A 15994-nucleotide genomic window follows, 5' to 3' on the forward strand; every position below is an offset into this window, starting at 1 on the left:
TTATTTTGTACGTTCCTGGTGCCTGTGCCAGTTGATGCACCCCTGCTTGCTCGCCGCCTGCTCTGTGCAGCTGCACGCAGCTCCCACAGGGGTGCTGAGGCCCAGAGCTCTGCGGGTAGAGCTCAGTGCAGGTCACCATCCTGCATGGTGCCCCGCAGGTCAAACTGCCGCTCTGCAGCAGAGGAGCTCCCCAGGCTACACACTCCAGGACGATGCCTCCAGCAGCTGAGCCACTCCGTCTTAAAAATAGATGCAAGAAGCCAAGGGAACTCCAGCCCCCCCTGGGGCTGCCAAAGGGATTACAGTGATTTTTTGCTGCTCCTTCATGAATATTGCCTCCAATATGGATTCTGTGATGATTTTCCACTCTCTGGTTTCTCACTATAAATAGAGCAGCGTACATTGGAGAAGTGTGCTTCCCCCAGCTGGGCCCAGCCCCGGGTTCCACTCCATCCCTTCCACCTGGGATGTGTTCCCGAGACCTCCCACTCCCAGTGCAGAATGGGGCTCATGCAGTGACCGTGAGGCTCCTCTGTGGGTGATGGGGACAGGGTGCCACCACCACCCACCACCTGCAGGAGCCAGGGGACATTCCCATCTCCATCCCCAGCCACTCAGTCACTGGACATCCCTGTGCACGAGCTGGCAAAGCCACTTCTCACAGCAAAATGAGTCAGATTCATCTGTCAATGTTGAAAATAATTTGGTTTATCTCTTAGGAGTCATTAAAATGTGAGTTTTATTTTGTTTGGGTTTATGTAGTCGGGAAATACCTCTAACCCAGAAATATCCCTCTTCATCTGATCTTTTGGAATTACTCTTTTTATTTCCAATTAACTCTTGGCACTGGATGCTATATTGTGGGGCTTGGGCCAAAAGCAGATTTACAGAGTGCGGCTGTGGATGTCAGACAGCAGAGGACACAGCGGGCAGGGACCAGCCTGTCCCCAGCAGCAGGGAAGGTGAGGGGAAGCTGCAGGAGGAGCTGGGGTCTGCGTGCCAGGTGGGCACCGTGGAGATGGGGAAACAGCAGTCTGAGGGGAGAAGGCTTTAGAACAAAAGCTGAGCAGCTGGCTTCTTGCTATTCTGAGGGCAAAAGTGGTCAGGCTTGGACAGCAGAAGACGCTGCCAGACCACAGCCTGGCCAGCAGGCACATTGCTGCAGGAGAGAAGGGTGACATCAGGGGGACACCGCTGTCCCCATTCCCCAGGGAGCAGCTGTGGCACGGCCGTGAGGAGCTGGGGCAATATTTCTTGGAGCGGACTGCCCGGCGGGTGATGTAACGGAGCCGTCAGAAGGAAGAAGCCAAGTAAGGCAGCGTTTTAGTGAAAATATGTCCTAAAATGGGAGTTGAGATGATGATTACTGAGTGCAAAACACGGATATGATATTACCATGCTGAGAACCTCAGGCTGCTGGAAAAAGCCTCCAGGATCCGGAAAGGCGAGAGAAAAAACAGGGCAGTTTTCTCCACAAAAGCAAGCTGTGTCAGGAGGTCAGAATGTGAAGAATTTCGGTGCTAAGAGAGATGGACAGATCAATGCACCGCAGATTATTTTTTTCCTGGGAAAATACCGATATTTGAAGAGTTTCTGCAGCATGCTTTTGGCTTTTCAGCTTAAAGCAGCAAACCTGCTCTAGCAGATGGAAGAAATGGGATTTTATTGGTGCTAGAAGCCAAGAACTCAGAGGGAGCAGAGCGGTGCCCAACGGGAGGGCAGCATGCAGCGTGCAGCCCCCGTCCTGTGGCTCCCAGCAGGGGAGCAGAGCTGGGGGGGGGGGCGGGGGCACCGGGGGACCCAGCAGGCTGTAGGGGGCAGGGGGAGCTGGTGGCACGAGACCTCATCCCTCTGCCTTTTACACTTCTGTGCTGCTCCACCACCAGTGTGAGTTTGAGTGCAAAGTGCCACTGCTGCAGCCAGGCTGGTGTATTTGTTGGATGGAATTGCAGTTAGTTAGGATGATTTACTGTCTGCTTTGCCCAAAGATTGAGTTTTTCATAAAACTTCAAAGATTCAGGCATGGGGAGAGCAGTGAGAAACTTTGGCCTCAGCTGGGCAGAGTTTGTGCCTTTTGCTGCACAGCCAGGTCACACAGATGCGCTGCATGAAATAATCATGCAATGAAAATAAAAGCATTTTAGCAAATCTGCATTTCCACCAGTGCTGCAGCCTGCATGTACCATGGGAGGCCATGCAAGCACAGGGGGCTGCGGGCTGAGGGGCAGGCTGCACAGCTCAGTAGCAAGTCCACGGAGAGGTAATGGGGATGGAGAAGGACCAGCAATACCCGTCACCATGCTGGGAGCAGCTTTAGAATAAAAGGCCTTTTCCCCGGCCATGTAAAGCAGCCTTATGCCTTTCGGCTCCCTGTCAGCACCAGAGGAGATGAATGTCTGTCCGTGTCGGAGGACACATCCATCTGTCAGTGCAGAGACGTCCGTCTGTCCCCACGCCTCCAGGAGTGCCTGGCAGTGTCCCCAGCTGCCCTCAGCTGCCCCTGCAGGCGTGGGCTGCTGCTGGCATCCAGGACAGCGGCACCGAGACGCCCCCCATCCTCTGTGCTCCTACCAACAAGAAGCAATGGCAGACCCACACAGCAGGTCACTGCCACACTGTGCCCGCTGAGCCAGCACACGGCTCCTTAGCAGGCAAGCACTGCTTTCCCAACGCACCGAGAGCGAGCTGAGCACGGCGTGGTGTGAGCAATGCACTCCTTGTCCTCTGCGCTCCCACCCTCCACGAGGAAGCGTTCCCTGCTCTGCGCTTGGATGCTCAGTGTCACTTGCAGGTTCTTTTCTTCATTCTCATGCAGCACCAATGACAAATACAGCAGAGTGGTTATTAATAACAATCCCACAAGCGCTCGCTGCAGGCGGAGCTCTGTTTGCCTTAGCTTGGGCAGAGGCAAGCACTCACCCCAAGGAATTTTATAGTTTCCTGTGAAAGAAGTTCTGGTAATTCATCAGGCATTAAAAACTGTGCTCCAGCCAAGAATGTATTTATTTTTGATCTAAATATAGCCAATGTTCTTCTACTGAAAAAATGCCAGGAATGACCAGGCCTCCATCACAGCACAGGGGAGGCTCACATGGGGCACTGCAGGACCAGGACAGCCCTGAGCAGAAGGGACAGGGGACAGTGGACCATCAGCACTCCCATGTGTGCCTTGTCGAGGATGCGCCCTCTGGGGATGCTTCCTTCAGAAACTCTCATATAGACCTGTTCCATTCAGGGATGCTCCTTGTAGGGCTGCTCCATACAGAGATGCTCACACCAGGGATACTCCATACAGAGATGCTCGTTCAAGGCTGCTCCTTACAGACATATTCCATACAGGGATGCTCCATCCGATGATGCTCACAAAGGGTACTCCCAGGGTGCAGGAGGGGCTGACAGTCCCTCTCCCTGCAGCAGCCTCTGGCTGTTTGGTGCTGCCTAGTGCTGCTCTCAAACCCCCTCTCAGCCATGTAAGCTGCAGGTGGCTGCAGCATCTCCTGGGCACGGCAATGCAGAGCCAGCTCCTGCCCCAGGTGCCCTCACAGTGGGATCGGGGTGAGGTGTCCTAAGAGGGCACAGTTTCTGCTCCCCACCCTGGCAGCAGCAGAGGATGCAGTTTATCTCGTGCTTCAGAAATGACTCCATGAGGATGAAGTGGGGTTTGTATTTGTTTCCGAACAACCATTAGCAACTGCTCAGTCCCGAAGGAATCTGGCCCAATGATTATTTAGGCTATTTGGATTGCTTATCCAAACTGTCTGGTCCATCACTGTTTGTGAGTCAAAAGAAAAGCACCCACATTTCATCCCCCTTTGCTGTAATGGTGCTGTGTGGTCTTCCCAAGCTGCAGGGCCTCACACGTCCCCAGCCCAGGGGCAAGCTGGCTGGTGTGGCCCCAGGTTGTACCTCAGTGCTGGCTGGGAGCCCACAGCCAGAGCCGCCCCATCCCACCCCATCTGCGCCCCCAGCCCAGCAAACTGCCTGGCACCTGGGAACACTGCCATCTCTTGATGTGCTCTCTCTTGTTTTTCTTAACAACACACCTTCTGTGTGCACCAAGCACTGCCCATTTGTATGCTGATGTCGCAGCAGTTTGGGTCTCTCAATGGTTTTGTTGCCCAGCTGCAAGCTGTGAGGTCTCCCCGGGGTGCAGAGGCAGTGTGGCTCACTGCTCCCCTGCTTGTAGCCCTTCAAGCAAGGCAAGACGAGCCCCCGTGTACTGCTGCTGAGCAGCACCTGAGCCCTACGGCATGGCTGCCCCACAGCTGGAGCTGGGGCACAACACTCTGCAGGGCAGCATGGCACCATGGCTGAGCCTGGCTGCCCAGCACCCTCGTGCCAGGCACATCGTGGGTTAGCAGGCAGTACAGAACCAGGCATCCAAAATCCCTTTTAAACACATGTTGGAACACAAAGGCCATTAGTGCCTGCGCTTCCTTTTGCTGCAGAGCTATCAGGAGCCCCCACAGAACGATACCAGCAGAGCAGAGCCCTCTGGAGAGAGCTGTGCCGATGTGCTGCATCTGCCGCACTTCCGTGCTGACCACTTGATGTGAGCACAAGGGCCCATTTGCAGATAACGGCAGTGATACACAAAGCACCATGTGCATGCTGCTGGTGCACTCCAACACCCTTCCAAAACCCATACACGTGCAGCCTGGCAGCCCCTGCATCACACCACTACCACGGGCACCTCCCGGAGCTGCCGCTGCCCCCTGTGCTGCTGCAAAGCCCCGCAGTAGGAGTGTGGCCCCCAGGGGCTGCGCCCAGCTCTGCCCGAACACCTCCCTGCACACACGGGCACTCGTCCCCTCTTTGCACATTAGAAACTTTTTTTTTTCTTTTGGAAACAGCACTGGAAAACACTTCCTTTACAAAGTAATTTCCTACCCACTTACTCTAAAATGTGTCCGCCCCCACTACATGCTTTTCCCCCTTCTTCCATATGTTCCTCTCCTTCTTCACCGTCCCATTTCAGCTGGCAGCATGGGTCTTTCTCTTTTACAAGATTTCCAGCCCCCCCCGTGCTCTCCCATGCTGAACCAAACACAATCTCAATGGCAGATGCTGGGAGCATGCAGCGCTCCCCAGCCACGCACTGACCTGCTCAGGCCTGCCAGCACCACCCTTGCACAAAGCCTCCGCCGGGCTCCCAACAGCCCGAGATCCATGTAGAGTCACAGGGGAGGAGAGGAGGGTGGTGCAGTTTCTTTTTAAATAGGAGTGTCGGTGCCTTTCTGATCCTGTGCACATTTCCGAATTTCTCGGGGTCTGTTTGCCTCATCTTCGCCTGTGCTGCAAACACAAGAGCTGGACTGAGCCGCAGCCCTGCAGCTCTTCCCCAGACGCAGTAAGAGAAGTGCTGTGAGACTGGTGCTGAAAAAAAACAAAGAGTGGGGGAGGATCCCAACCCCGCAGCCCTCGAGGGCATCACCTGCAGCGCACACCCTGAGATGTTCTTAGCTGGTACTTTTTGCATTGGCAGAACTACCCAGCCTGGGGTGGTACCAGGTGCTTTAAAATGGAATCCTTCACATTTGGATTTGATAATTGCATAGACTTTAAAATATATTGTTATAGATTATGCAGTAACCCAGGAAAACTGATAAATAAAGCAGGAAAAGAAAGGCACCAGTTAGAAACTGCATATCTGGATTGAGAATGGTTCTGTCCATAGGCATCATTTAATGATAGAGCATGAGAAAGGAAAGCGCCCAGTGCAGGAAATCTCTCCCTGCAGCCCTGTGCTCCGCAGGGCCGGTCCCAGCTCTGAGACACAGGCGGTTCCCACAGGTGCCCTGGGGAGGGGCAGCACTGCCTCATTCCCCACCCACCCGCTTGGCAGCCCCATGCTGGGTACCCCGGGCAGGCACCAGGTGCGTGCTAAGCCTCCTTCTCTCCAAAAGACATTGGACTCACAGCCAACAGCAAGTTCCAAAAATGAAAGTGAGGAAGAGGCCGGCAGAAGGCAGCCTGGAACTGCTGCATGGTTCCAGGGGTCTGGCACGGCAGGACATTCCCTGCACCTGCTTTCCTGCTCAGTGAAAAGATGCTCAGGGTGGTGAGCAGGCTGCTTTTGGTGCTGAGAAAAGGAAATTATAAGCTGGAATTGAGCTGGAAGACAGAAGTCTGCCAAAGGGATGGCTTTGACAGACCGCACAGAAAAGTAAGCCATCTCCCTCTAAGTTTAGTTTGGTCTTTCAGTTTACTCTCATTTCTAATGGGCGCTCTTGTCTTTCCTGTGGGCAGACAGACGGTGTGTTCTAGCTGAAATTCCACACTTGCGTTTGAAATAGGAGCGACAGAGATTGCCACATCCTCGCAGGAATCAGATGAAGCGGAATCGTAATGCTTATCCAAAATCAGCTCCTAAGAGGTACATCATGACATCAGCTCACGTTTGTCAGGGCTCCAAAAGACAAAGGAGCAATAACAGCCACAGCTACCTACATCTTTCCGTACATCCCCGTGAAATTATTTCCCTGCTATTTCACTTGGTAATTATGACCGCTTTGTCATTTGCTAAAGATCACCTCTAAATAAATGATGGAACTGGTTACTGTTCCCATCTTCTCGCTGTGCCTCCTGCCCGAGCTCACTCATCAATCAGCCATAATTAGCAAACCCCGCAGTGCTGGGGCCGGCCGTGGGCACCGTGCTGGCAGTGCTCCCATGGGACCGGTGCTGGTGCCGTGGTGCCACTGCTGCCGCTGGGTGCCAGCTGTGCCAGGGGAGCTGGGAGCCCCGCACCCAGCAGTGCTTACCACCACCACCTTGCCCCAGAGCGCAGCACTGCTCAGTCTGAGGGGTTACTCAAAGCCTCTCTGCTTACCCCACAATGTGGACAACTTACAGAAGAAATTGGCTTATGAGCAATAGCAGAACTAGCCAGCAGCGCAGCCATGAGTGACGGCGTTTACGTGGGAGCCCTGGATTTCAGTGGTCATAGGACCCGAGGGACTGATGGCAGCCATGCACCTATTTGTGGACAGGGAGTCCGAGAATGGATTTGGACCCCAGTGAAGGACAGCGACGATCCCCCATGCAGCGGCAATAAGGCGAGCAGCATCTGGGAGGTGCAGCCTGTGCCGCTGGCAGATGCAGGACACTCAGTTATGCACGGGGCGTTTTGGTTGCAGCACCACAGCACAGATGAGCGGCAGTTATCCACTGATTCATGGAGGCTCTTCAAGCCATCATCAGCCCCAGCGGATTCAGGCTTTACAATGACTGCCGCAATGATGCACAGTATTATCTCTGTTGTTTCAAACTTAACGGAGTCACCTACGCCAGACAGAACAGCACCTTCTTTCCTCATCACCTGAAGATCACTTCCTAAGTCTGTCACGTTCCCCATTTGGAAAACCAACGGGCCGGCCGCTCCCCCGCCCTGCAGCCCCGAGCTCAGCCCGCAGCCGCGGCTCCCGGCCCGGCCGCCCCCGGCGCCTCGTGTTGGGCAGCGCGGAGCCGCCGCCGCTCAGCCCCGCACGGGAGGAGCCCCGCGCTGCGCTGCCGTGGAGCAACACTGACACCGTGTGCCACCCGCGGGAAGCTCCCGCTCGCGTCAGCGTTTGGTGGGACGCCGGTTGTTCGCTGCCCGAGGTATCTCTCCAACGACAGCCTCCGGTAACGATCCCTAAAGCAGACGCAATTATTTCCGTTGAGTCTTTCCTCCAGTGACCGTTCACAGCACAGCAGCTGATTACAAAATTTCCATCTGTGTGAGACGGGAGCGTGGGGAAAGCAGCGCGGCCCGCACCTGCAGCCGGGGTGCCCCATCAGCCCCTCCCCAGGATCACCTCTGAGCCGTCTGCTCTTCATTCCAAAATGCACCGCAATTCTGCTACAAAGAGAACCCGACCACTTCTTTGTCATGTGGGAAGGACAGAAAAACCGTTTACAACAAAAGGTGGAGATAAGAGCCTAAGTACCAAGTTCCAGTCCAATAGGAATGGTTTAAGTGACCGGTTAAAAATATCCCGAATCTGGAGCAAATAAGTCAACAGCACACTTGTTGCTATGGCGGTGTTGTTGGAAGTCACAACAGTGCATGAACACGAACGCACAGCTCCGTTTTAAAGAAGCAGTAAGTGTGAGACGGGCCTTGACCAACGCTGGGAAGCCCCGGCTGCTGCCCCCCATCTCTGCACTGCGCAGTGGGGACAGCTCCGCACTGAGCGCCCACTGCAGGCGGCAGTCACACACACCCGGTGAACCAGTGGATTTAGGATCGAACCCGCAGCCAAAAGTTTGGGAAAGTTCCACCGCTGGCAAAATCCAGCAGCTGCCCTGCACCTTTGGGCACCATCAGTCCCTCTCCTGCAGCGTCCCCAGCACTGCAGTGAATCATTTTTTCCCCATCTGATTAAACAAACTTCCCACAGCATCATTATTTCTTAAGCTAATTAAAGCTCTTTTCATTCATAAATTAAGGAACCTCAGAACTCAATTACTTTCCAGTAGTATCAGTGACAGCAATATTTCACTGGGGCACCTCATAATTAGAGTTTCTTCAGGCACTGTATTAGCATCTAATGAAGAAGAGACAGTCAAGGGCATAAGATAACAGCCCCCTCGTGACAGATATTTCAATTAAGCGGCATTTTGTTAAAAGATAATGAGTCCCACCTTACATTTTCTTCGGACCTAAGTGAGCAGCACCGCCTTCCTCTCACCGACCAGATCTCCCCCAGCAGAGCATGAGCAGTGGATGCCCGCTCTCCTGCAACACGAGCCCAAGGACACAAACCTTCGGCTGGAACAAACACGGGCTGCTCCCTCCTGCCCCCCACGCACCAAAACCCTTTGTTTGCTCCATCCCTGCCTCCTGCCAGCCGACCTGCAGCCGCACCACTGTGCCGCCAGCGGCAATCCCCTCACACCTCCCTCTTCCCATGCAAGCTGCCGGAGCAGCACGGGCTGCCTGAGCTCAGAGCAGAGGGGACGCGCTTTGTCCCCCACGCCCACCGCTGCCACCAGCTGCAGATCCCGCGCCCCTCCCACGTGTCCCCACGCTGCAGCAGGAGCATCCCACGGGGCTGGGACAGGGGCGTCCCCTGGGCTCTGCCCAGCAGAACGGCAGCAGCCAGACGTGCATCCCAGGGAGCTGCTCGGCCCCGGCCCGCTCGGGATAAGCTTTTCTGTCCTGTTTTGTCCCCGGTGTAAAAATAGTTGGGCTTTGCTCTTTTAAGTGGGTACCCACCATTTTTAGTGGCACCTCGCCCACCCAACACATACACAGGCCAGAGTACTTCAAACAGTAAAAACAGGCCTTCACCAAGCCCGAGCTTGGCTTATCTGCATCTATTAACAGTATTTCAAGCAGAAAAACAACACATCCTGCCAGAACCAGAGTTATCTTCTCTTATCATTAAGTGACGAAGGGAAGAAGCTATAAATAAAACAGCACAGCAAGAAATGGCTGTTCTAACAAGCAAAATTAACTGTCAGAAAGGGCGCTCCCAGCAGAAGCCCACCCAGAAGAGCTCCCCAGGCAGGACGCAGCTCTGGCCATGCTCAGTAGATGCGATCTCATGGAAGTTTTTAATCGCAAGCATGGAAACACCAATCAGATTCATCAGCAGCTTCCATGCTTCATTTAAGGAGCCTGCACAGAGGTTCTGCTATGGCTGCCAAGGGGTCCTGCCCCGTGGCCCGCCTGGGCTGCACCGAGCAGAGGGGATCGCTTCGGGCTGCATGCAGTGTAAGTAAGTAACAAAACTTATATTTTGTATTAAAAGAAGTTAAAAGAGAGCAACAACCAACACCAGCGGGTTGGGTGTGTGTGGGCACTGACCGACCCACGCGCAGGGCTGTGCCGCAGAGATCAGGCTCCGAGCTTTGTCCCCGAGCAACGCGAACACCCGAGCGCTCAGCACCGCGCACCGCCGGCTCCTGCCAGGGCCCAGCTGTGTTGCCCAACAACGCCGCCAGGGGGCGCTGCGGGGCCGCCCGTCCGCAGCCGCGCTTCGCAGGAACCATCGGCAGAGCGCGGAGCGCCGCGCAGTCCCTGATCCGAAACAGAACTCCGGTTCCATCAGTCCACTTTGATAAAATACCTGGGGCTGGCACATCTATTATCCAACTCTAAAAAAAAAAAAAAAAATCAAAGCACCTAAAAGCACGTCTGTTCTGCAGTCACCTTCACGAAGAATTCCCCTTCATCTCCTTTGAGGAGTCCATCCAATAACTTTTTAACACAAATGCTGTTTCCAGGGCACGCTGCCTGGAGGGACGCTCAGACCACTCTGAAGATTCTCAGCCCACCAAACCCCCTCCCTCCCCTCACAACGCTGATGCCTTCAATTAAGAGCATAAAGAACGCTTCTGAAGTCCCAGGGCCACGATTTCAATTCCATCCAGGTATGGATGCAGGGAAACCTTCCCAAAATCGATGCGTGTTCCCCCAGCACCGCACATCTCACTGCCAGGGCTCCAGGCCTACCCTGTCCTCCTCCGCCTGCTGCAGGAGCTCACCAGCCAAGGTTTTTCCCCTTTTAAAAAACTCTTGACCACCACCCACACGTGAGGCGCAGCCACTGACACCCCCACCAGCAGCACACCGAGCACCATGCACCTCGCAGCCACTGCCCAAGTGGGACTGCTTTGATCCACTGCAAATATCTCAACTCCAAAGCCTTCATCCGCGCTGACCCAACCCTTCTGGAGCCTGCTGGGTTCTGGTACAAGGCCAGGTCCATTTTGGCTCACAGGGTCGCATATTTCTTGCACGAGTGTTGCTGTGGAAAGACAGATTTAGGATGTGCCTCCCCATCTTCCTCCACTCTAATGCTGAAGAAATTAAGCTGACTGATTCCTGTTAATAAGAGTATTCTGTTGCCGCAGCAGTTGTGGAAAAAGTGAAGCACTGAGCCTGGGGGGTTACGTTTGCTCTTTCAAAAGCAGGGAAGCCTCACAGGACCAGCATTGCAAGCCCCCAGGGGTCAGGGGTGCTCAGCAGTAGGAAGGAGCAACCAGGTCTGCTGTACCACCAGCACCAACCCGCCCACCCACCAGCCCTGCTGTCTCTTTTTGCTCACTCCTGAATTTCTTCACCTTGTGGATTCAAGGACATGGTTAGTGGGCATGGTGGGGTTGGGCTGGTGGTTGGACTTGGTGATGCTAACTCAGAGGTTTCTTCCAACCTTAATGATTCTGTGGTTCTACCGTTGCCAGCCCATCCCCATCACTGGTCGCAATGCAGCTGCTACTCAAAACCCTTTCCCCGCTGCCCACGAGGCTGCTTGAGGCTCTCTAGCAGAAGCAGCAGACAATGTGCATGCAGGGCACATTAGACCCATCCTGCACCATGCACCCTGCCCAGCCCACGCCGTGGACCATGACCCGATGCCAGCTGGGGCCGTGCTGGGGATGCACAGGGACGTGCTGCGAGGTGGCAGGGCTGCAGCCCAGCCCCAAAGGTGCCAACCACCCCCACTTCTCCAGACTTCGGTCCAGATTTGATAGCTTGGCAGCACTGGAAGTCATGCCAACAATGTAGATTGACCCAAATAAAAAGAGCAACTTTTGGCCCTGAGTCCCTCCAATATTTGTTTTTACTATAAAAGGAATTGGACTGTAGATGACACATGGGTTAGCTGATTTGGTTACACAAGTAACTGGGAAAACGGAGTGTTACATTTTCAAATGCCCTTTTCTGATTTTGACAGCTCAAATTCTTTTTAAACTTCACCTCAGATTTCTGGAGCCATTCCATTTCCAGACCTGTAGCCGTGCTATTTTAAGCCCTATCAAGTACAATGTCACTACCAAGCACTGCTCATCACAGGGCAGCTCCAGCCAATAGCTGCTTCAAGGCCTCATCAGCGAATACAGTGCATTGGTCCTCCACGTGTTCAAACCCATTGGGCTGTCATTGTTTTCATTTCACCGATGTTCTACAAAAAATATCGAAGGATAAAAAGCAAAGCTTCAGGAGCAGTAACAGCAAAAGACAGCACGAACAGCAAAACCTGTTCACAGCAGGTGCACAAGCAGACAAAGCATCTCTTTCTCCGTGTGTTAATCCTCAAAGCACCCAGAGAACAGCACTGAAATAAAAATCAAATTGAAAATATTAAGCTGGCATTTCTGATTGCACTGCCCAGGTGGAAGAAGGGCATCTGCAACCAACAACATGGCAAACAAGCGTGAGCACACCCAACACTCGCACATGCATTTGTATTTTCTGGGAGCCACTGGGGAATGTTCCCTTGTTGCTCATGACCACCTTATCCTGAGGATGAATAATTTCATTTTTTTCCAAGAAAGGGCTCCAACCAGAGGGGCTTCGAGCTACCACCTCTCACAAGGGGTGGCCACGCATACACTGAGAGGCCAGGATGGACTCTGCCATGGCTGGGTCTGTGACCCCCTGCCCTGTGCATCACTTCAGGCTCGCCCTTCCCAAGGCAGGGCACAAAGACAAGATGAGACGATGTGCAGCAGCCACCGGGCTCACTCCCTCCCTGCTCTGGCAGGAGGTGACCCCCTCCCCTCTGCAGCAGCACCTCCCCCAGCACAGGTACCTGTGGCCCAGGAGCCCTGCTCTGGTGCTCAGCTGCTTCTCAAGGCCCCGTGGCTGTGGCACAGCACCAGGCAGCTCTGGCACGCTTTGCTTGATGTTTCCATCAGGGATGTGCAACTTTCCCCTTTCTACATCTGAGCAGTAAGGCTTAAATGGTGGTAGATGTCAGTCTTTGTGTTGACAAAGCATTCTCATGAAATTGCCTTTCTTATTACAAAAACAAGGGAAAGAATAACATTTACCCAACCACACTGCTATTAGTGTATCTGTTTTTCTGACACTCTGGTGCTGCTTTCCCCACAGATCGAGCGTTTTCATGAAATACCAGCGAGGCTTGGGCATGACTTTAGAGAGCACCAGAAATAGAGTGTGGAAGGAGAAGAGCAGCATCACTTTCTTCCACATATGGATACCAGTTCCAGTGAGGGATTTACACACACAAATCTCATCCCTTTTGATTCTGACACAGCTGGATCCACCAGCCCAGAAATGCCCTGCCCATTAGCGCATGCCATGGCCTGGTTCCCCATTAGGTCAGGGACAAAGGGACACCTCAGTCTCTGGGAGCACTCTGAGGGCTCACATGCCTGCAGGAGGCTCAGCACCACACAGCTCTTAGCCCACACCTCCCACGAGCAGCAGACTTGCTCCCATCCTGAACGCAACGGCACAGCTCCCATTTGTCCCAGAAGCATGGAGCTCTTTCAAGAAACCTTAAATTCATGCACAAATACCATCCAACAACATCCAAGGTACTGCCACGCTGTTGTTTGAGCAAGGGCACACTGCCACAGCCACCACGATTTACAGCGTATAGCTGGCGGAAGTTTATGAATATTAATTCAGTCAGCTCTGCTGTCATAAACAGTCCTGGGCAGGCAACACCCGTAAAAATGCAGATGGCCTGGGGTAGCTCCTGGAGAACTGCAGCACGAAGCTCAGCCCGCTCACTGACCGGCAGCGCAGGCCAGGCCCCGGCACAGCACGGCAGGTACAGCGTGCAGCGAGTCACAGCACTTGGATACAAACAGCCAAGGAGAATGTTCCATTTTTGCAGCCTTCACTGTCTTGCCTTGAAGCCAAAATGTTCCCTTGAATAGAGCACAGCTTGGCTCGCAGAGCAGCTATCCATCACAGAGACCTGAAGAAGAGTCACGGGCACCTGAGCACTGTGGGGGGGCTGAGAGGCAACGTGCAGTTCTGTGGTTCTCCATTTAAAGGCTTGACCCGTGTCCTTAACTTCACAGCTCTTCTTGAGCAGACGCTGGCAATGTCACCTGGTTTCCATGCACTCCGAGTGGCCCCGCGTGCCCTGTTTGCCCCAAAACAACACACTCTGGGTGCTGGGTCCTGGCCGCGCTCCAGCAGACATGAGAGCATCCACATTCCTACAGAGTTACAGCGCTTCCTCCAAAGGCTGAATTCGTACTCACATCCAAAGTAAATAAATCAAGCACCGCGGCCCCTAACACAACTCGCTTATCACGCACAGCGCGAATAACAAAATGTCACAATGTTTGCTCAAGGCACGTGCTTTGCTTTCAGTAACCTAGGCTCAGCAGAAAGACTCAGGGGTAGCGGTTCCTCCGTGGCTGCTTGGCACCTCCCAGGGCAGCGGGGCCTTTCTCGGTGCTGCTCCCCACCAGGAACAGCTCTCGCTCTGCAGACCCGGCTGCACTGCAGATCTCCCCACGCCACGGTGATGTGAAGCGAGGTGCAGAGGGGGGCAGTGGCAGCACGCTGTGTGCACCACGAAGCCCCCCCCCGTTCCCGCAGCAGGCCCCTGCCGTGCCCCAGCTCCGTGCAGCGCTACCAGCAGCCCTGGGCACCGCGTGGGCTGGGGCACGGCACTCGTGGCGCTGTCTGTTATCGAGGCGGGAACTGGAGCGTAGCTGACACCAAGCTCTAGCAATAACCACCACGTTCTCATTGCTGCTCCAAAACCCGTCTTCCCAGGCAGTAAATCAGGCTGAAAACCATACATTGAAACGCTGGAAAAGCACAGCTCTCAGCGGGGTGAGGCGTGCGCCTGATCTCCTGCTGCAGCACCCGACCTCTGCAGCACAGCAGAAGGTGCTGAGCTTTAAATTCCAGGCGGCAGCAGCAGCTCCAGCCTGCTCGGGAGCTGCCCCCACCCCAGGTGGGCCCTCAGCGCAGCTCGCACAGAGCAAGGCCCCCATCAAACATAGCAGATTTTAAAGGCTGAGTGGCCGCGCTGCTTCACAGACCTGGGCACAGTTTGTACCCTGCTGCCCAGAGCAGAGGGAAGAGCAGCAGAAGCCTTTCATGTGCAAAGCTCCTGGTGCTAGAAATAGGCCTCTATATTCTGCATTGTTATTAAGAGCCTAACCTCCCTCCCAGGGCTGGAAAGGGCGATTTGATTTGTATGCACCAGGAGCCTTCTGGGCATGCCACAGCCAAGCGGTATCGACCAGCTCCGCAAGCAGCGCTCCGCACATCTCTGCAATGACATCACCCAAAGAGCAGCATCTTCTCTTATTTATGAGTGGTAACATGCCTTGCTTTTCAGGTTTGCATTTTATTTTTGGCTGCTTTGTACAAACACTTCACATAGTGTTTTACTCAAAGCCCAGCTTACCCTAGCTGCCTTCAGAGAAGGGCTGGGATCCTGGCACTGATCCTTGAACCACATATCTCTGCACGTATCTCTACCAGCGTATAGGCAAGAGAGCCCCATACATCCTCCTGGGCTGGAAGGGAATTGTCAGACATTCCCACAGGGGTAGCAAAGTGCTTCCCAGGTGCTACGGGGATCATGTGCTTGCCAGCCAGCTTTAGCTGCTGGGTTTCTGACTGCTTTCACCATGGTGTGATGCAGAACTCTCACCTGAGCAGTGATCACAGTTGTCTGTGCACTGGCACTATCCCCCCTCAGTACCTGAGGGTTTCACAGATGGCAGCAGCGCATCTCTGCTGAAAGGGAAAGCGTTATTCTATGGCTGCACAGGTTTTGATTAAAGGAAAAAACTAATCAAGCCTCATACACCAAAATAAATAGCCAATGGCAAGATCAGACCCCAGTTCTCATCGGCAGCGCACAAACTGGATAAACCTGATTATAGGAGCACCCAATTGGGTATGACACAAGTGATAAATCAGGAGAAGGTCTCACTGGATAAGGCAAAGCCAAGCAGGCTATTTTAAAATGAAAATCCAAAAGAATTTAGAGTTACTGGAGAGAGAGATAAGGGCTGTGACCAAGAGGAGCTGAGAACACAGGCAGAGTAGGGCACAGGCTGCTACACAGCAGCTCCCTGTGCCTGCGGGGGGGGGCTGCCCTCAGAACAGGCTCAGCACTGCCCAGCAGTGCCATGAGCAGCTCAGCCCAGGACCCTCTGCTCTCCCAGCACAGCCCCCAGACCCTGCACAGCTGCAGCCAGACCCTGGGGCTCACCAACCCCACAGCACCAGCCAGGACCCTGCAGCTGAGGGCACTGCAGGAGCAGA

The sequence above is a fragment of the Numida meleagris genome, chromosome 11 (assembly GCF_002078875.1).
Source record: "Numida meleagris isolate 19003 breed g44 Domestic line chromosome 11, NumMel1.0, whole genome shotgun sequence".
In the NCBI taxonomy this organism is placed as follows: domain Eukaryota; kingdom Metazoa; phylum Chordata; class Aves; order Galliformes; family Numididae; genus Numida; species Numida meleagris.